This window comes from Photinus pyralis, unplaced genomic scaffold, assembly GCF_008802855.1.
Source record: "Photinus pyralis isolate 1611_PpyrPB1 unplaced genomic scaffold, Ppyr1.3 Ppyr1.4_LG1, whole genome shotgun sequence".
NCBI classification, from domain to species: domain Eukaryota; kingdom Metazoa; phylum Arthropoda; class Insecta; order Coleoptera; family Lampyridae; genus Photinus; species Photinus pyralis.
Window position 1 is genome coordinate 37715407 of NW_022170249.1, and position 5665 is coordinate 37721071.

Here is a 5665-nt window from a genome sequence, read left to right on the forward strand (position 1 = left end):
AGAGACTTGTTATAACTAGACCGCGCGTAACGTAGATTTTACTATAAACGCCTGTTGTCAAGATAGGATAGGCAACCAACTGTTCATCGCGGGGCAGACGTACGTTCTGCAGTTTGCTTTAGCCATGTTTATTCTAAATTTTAGTAGCAAAAAAAGATAACATATAGCTGTTAACTATTTTAATCGAATTTGTTGGTATTTTATTTGAACTAAATTGGTATATAACTGCCTTACTCTAGTCCTAATTTGATTTATATGTGTATTTTGGTGGTGAACACGTATGGGAAAATATACTCTTAAAACTAAAGATATAAGTAGTAAGATATGATTATTTAGCGGATTTTGTTTCAATATATGCCTATCCAAAAACCCAAATGGGCTGTAACTGTTATTTATTTTTCTTAGACTGCTGATAACCATTTTGTTTACAACGCGGTGTGGTGTGGATTGAATGAAAAACCTGAACACATTTTCAGCAATTTGGTAAACTTTTAACGCATCGCTTGATACGTGCAACAATCCTCCACGATTTTTTCTAGTTAAAAGCTTTGAATGACTCTCTGATGCGAATATCGCATCTGCACATATATATGGAACATTTAACAGACTTAGCTATTTTTCTTGTAACAAAACCTGAAATATACTTAGTACCAGTAAGTACTTAGTTACGTCTATACCTAATAGGCAAATAGGTATTGCCGTTGTCTTGCTGGTAAAGGATGCCGAATAATAGTTCTACGTTATTTTAAGTGAATGGGAAAGTCGAAAACGCTCGGTATTGCATTATTTTTTAACACCTTCGTAGGTATCTTTCTAAAATCGGCTTCATTCCCCGCAAATGCACTATGGTGGGAGTAAATTTTTCTCTTCGAATGGCTCTGATCCATTGGCCCTTTAAACTTGTATCCGTTGAAAATCAGCATATTATTTAAAAATTTATCGACAGAGTACATGTTGATAAGCACAAGTTAACCTAAGTTTATTGGTTTATTATCAACAGAAATGTATCTGTTCACTAATTCGAGCTAATCACGAGAATGATTAATGAACGGAACATCTAAAATAACAGCTTATTTCATTATATTGCATATCATCTCAGCGATGTTTGCCCCGCGGTGCATTGTGTGTTGCATACTGTGTCGACAACACCTTAGATACGTTAAGCGCAGTCTAGTTATAGCAAGTCTCTGGGTAGCGCTGTACTTGATTTTGTTGGTGGATATACTTCGAAATATGGATTCCACGCCAACGAAATCAAACACTAAATGTTAATTTAACACACACACTTTTTTATATAGGAATTGCAAAATCCACGGTTTACCGAACAATAAAGGAGTATAAGAAAACGGGAGCTGTAACACCTTCTAAACGTTCGGGGGGTCGCCCACCTTTGGTATCGCAATTTGACGAAAGCACAAAATCATCAGTTCGTCAAATTATTCACAACTTTTTCTACCTCAATGAACTTCCCACGTTGGACAAAATCAATAGTCGTGAAGCTTTATCACAAATGTGTCCTTCATCTACTTGAACGTGACGACATAATAAGACAAAAGCACGAAAGCATTTAAAATCTATTAAACAATATAGGAACCAAGGACGAGTCATATATTACTTAGATGAAACATGGTTAAATGAAGGCCATACAAAACAAAGTGTGGACTGATGATAACGTTCGTACTCGACGAGAAGCGTTTGAGGAAGGATTGTCTACCGGTTTAAAAAATCCTTCTGGAAAAGGGAAACGTCTCATTATTTTACATGTTGGCTCTGAAAACAGTTTCGTAAACGAGGGTCTACTACTTTTTGAAGGAAGAAAAACATCCATTATCACGAAGAAATGAATGCGGAAATGTTTGAAGAATGGTTTGCATCTTTCTTAGTGAAAATTCCTGAAAATGCTGTAACTTTACAATATATTGTAGCTAGCACCTTTTGATTTTATAAAATGATTGCATTTATGTCTACATAATAATTAAAATTTCTTGTCAACCAAATTGTGTAGGGTAAAGTGTATTAAAAAGCCATAAAAATGATCAACACTGCATTTTTTTATAATGTATGCCTTATGTAGTAGGCAACCCATAATGCACATGTGTACGTATGTATGATACTTAAAACAATTGCCCAAAAGTTACTAAATTTAGTAACTTTTTCGGATGTAAATCAGACTTTTCAATTTACTCCTCCTAGTTTAAAAACAGAGTAGTTGATATTAATGGAACTTTCACAACTGAAACGTTGACTGAAATACAAAATTCTATACTTCGTAATGAACTTTAATAAAATTAGTACACCTACCCCGCGATGCCCTCAATAACATCAGAACCATTCCCAGAAATTATATTTAAGGACATTTTTAAACCTTCCCTCGTGTTCCTACTTAATTTCTTTTTCATTTTGCTATCCATAGTAATTGCTGCATGTACATAATGATACACATTGAAATAATCCAAACAATAAGTACCTTACCAATTGTTATTAATATGGACACAAAACACTTCAAAAACTGGTGATCTAATAAAAAGAAAAATCTTAAAAATCAACGGAAACAGCAGCGACAAATAGGTTAGGTAATTTAGTAATTTTCCACTTGCGTGTACTTACATCGAATCGAACGAAAACGAACTCAGGTCACGAGGTTATAAGTAAAAAGAGATGAATATTCGCTTTTCTTACATGTTAGACGAGTACAGAGAACACGTGATCAACGCATAGGGTAATGTGCTTTCTGCAACGTCATTCCATTACGCGCGAAAGAATTCGTTTTAATTTATTGTTCACTTTTGAATACTTATTTGAAATCTCATGAGTCATGATAAGGAGTGAAAATAAGGGATCTTTGTTTATTCATTAAAAAAAAACAAAGGAAGGAATACATTGCTTGTGTTCAGGAGCAGTAATCACGATTGTGCGCTACGACATCTATGATGACCTGCTGCTAGTAATCGCTTGCAATTTCTTGGACGGCATCCACCACCATGCTTATACTTTTGTTTACAAAATTCTAACCTAATAATTATGGATGAATTTGTGTTTAATATGTTGATGGAAAACCCGTTGGAGGAACACATAAAAGCCGTTAGCGTAGTTGCAAAAGTATCAGCGAATATGAATGATGATGTTATTGGTTTAGAAGATACAGTTGCAGAAGAATATGGTGTAAGGTCTGCTTTAAGTTTGCCATCACATAACTTTATTGAAAAAATTGCAGCGTTTAATGACTCTGAATGTTTGGAACATTTTCGAATGAAGGGGACCACTTTGCAGGTGTGTTATGCTTAGCTTTCATTTTAAGTAGGTATGTAAAGCATTATTGACTGTTGCAGGCACTCTATGAATATTTAAAGACAAAGTGCAACTTTGACAGTGCGAAAGTTCCAGGTGATAAGCAGTTATATGTATAACATTGTGGACTCTGGCAAATAAAGATTCCTATCGAGAAGTAGGTAAGTACGAACTTTAATTGTTTTTCTTAATTAAGAAGTATGTTGTTGCAGGTAATTTGTTTAGATTGAGTAAGTCCACTGTCAACTTTATTTTTCACAAAGTTTGTAAATTATTAACAGAATGCAGAAATGATTTTATTAAGTGGCCGACAGCTGTGGAACAAAATGATATCAAAAGATACGTCCATAGTGTACATCGTTTTCCAAACACTGTTGGATTTATTGATGGATGTCACATACAAATAAAGGCACCTACCCATACAGCACGGTATTGTTTCTATAATATTGCAGATAGATTTCTTTGTAAGATATCATATATTTCTGAAATATTTGGAAAGATATCTGAAACATGGTTGAAATATTTATAAACGGCAAAATGTTCTTGCAATGTAATATAACATGCAACATTTCAGAAACATGCATAGCAAATATTTCTCATATGTTTTGTTACGCTTCTGAAACATACACATGAAACATTTAAGAAATATATTAGACACAAAATAGAAATATTCATATATTGAGAAAATACAAAAATGTACCTTCTATACTAATACATATTATAAAATATATGTACTTAAGTATATAAAAATTGGGAACATTAACGGAATTGATTCATTCGTTGTCTTGCTCCAATCCTTTTTGTTTCCTGAAAGAGAAGAACACAATGTTTAAGAAGGTTGAATAATAGTATATTATTATACGAGCATATAAAGTGTGCGATTATGACACGAGGTGAAGTTTGCAACACGAGCCGAAGGCGAGTGTTGTAATTTTTCCGAGTGTCATAATCGCCTTTATATGCAAGTAAAATACGCTATTTTATCTACGACTATTTATTTAAATAGAAAATGCGGCATCTGAATCAGTTTGAAACGTAGCAACTTCATAGCGGTAGCGCAATGTACGCCTATGGTTTGGTTTGCGTTCGTTCATTCGTTGACGGTATTTAACCTCAAATCTAATTCAATGTATCGCAATGTACCTAAGTGGCGAACTAAATATGCAATTTATCTAAGTTCCCAGAAGTCATTAATTCAACACGTAATTACCTACACGTAAGATTATTGCTAATATAGGTAAATGGTTGTCATTCATTTTTCATTGTTTTAGATTGTGACATAACCTATGGAAGTAAGGTGGATATTATTTATGTGATGTACATGTACAACTATTCTCTAAATCCGATCCCGATGTATCAATTATGCCTGCAGAAATTGTTACACAGCTGCCAAATGGAATACAATATTTTGTTTCGCATACATAATCTAATTTTTCAGACTTCGTTACGCTTCTCCGACCTGCATCCAAGAAGTTTCTTCCTCTTTTAGAAACGAAGTTTAAGCAATGAAAGCATAGTTTTATTGCAAATTTAAGGGCAACATGTGTTTTTTATTAGTTAACGTACATATTGTAGTAATTTGGTCAATGCCTAGTATGTAAGACCTGTTACGAGTTATCAATTCTTAAAATAAATCATGCAAAACGGTGGTTAAGTGCTACGACAATTTGTATCCTTTATTATTAACGAGTTTACAATATGTTATTGTTTTGTATCGTGGCACAATTTCGACAACAATACCACATATGTTGTACGAAACATATTTCTCTTCGTAAAAGGCTGAAACTTATAGGTTATACCTAGCATAATCTTCAAATGGGGCTTCCGATAATCCATTATGCTACAAATAATGCCTTGGGAATATGAAGGTATAGATACTTTAAATACAAACGAAAACCTTATTCATGCTCATGCAGAATATTTGTATCAGCGAAGGTATCTGTCGTTAAGTAACGTTGCCTGAACTTGCCAATGACTTCAGGTATTTTACAAGTTTGTTTCATCCCATTTTATAAATATCGCACATATCTCGTCATAGGGGTGGATCAAGTTCCTGTATTAATTGTTTTTCAAATAAACCTACAAAGTTAAACGTACGTAACCCGAAATCTCTCATTTCTAACCTAAGAAATGCTTAATTCAAAACAAAACTGACAGGTAGTACATACGAGATGGGCGGTTCTATTTTTAGTACATATGCAATTATGAACTTATACATATGCAATTATGAGAAATATATAGTGACATAAAGTAGTTGTATATAAGGATTTTAGAGGAACCGATAATAATGCATATCATAATTCGCTAAAATATAGTGACGTTATTTGAGCGTTATTTAATAGTCGTAGATAAATTAACAAAGTTAATTCTGACATCT

General features: G+C 33.5%; 2 long non-coding RNA genes across 2 annotated transcripts; both read left to right on the forward strand.

Annotated features, from left to right (window-relative positions):
• The first annotated feature begins 2885 nt into the window (after positions 1–2885).
• LOC116160635 lies at positions 2886–3448 on the forward strand. Its single transcript, XR_004143267.1, has 3 exons — positions 2886–3162; positions 3215–3270; positions 3330–3448. It is a non-coding gene; the product is annotated as an uncharacterized LOC116160635 (long non-coding RNA).
• Positions 3449–4137: 689 nt separating this feature from the next.
• On the forward strand, positions 4138–4948 carry LOC116160634. Its single transcript, XR_004143266.1, has 2 exons — positions 4138–4504; positions 4560–4948. It is a non-coding gene; the product is annotated as an uncharacterized LOC116160634 (long non-coding RNA).
• Positions 4949–5665: the final 717 nt, after the last annotated feature.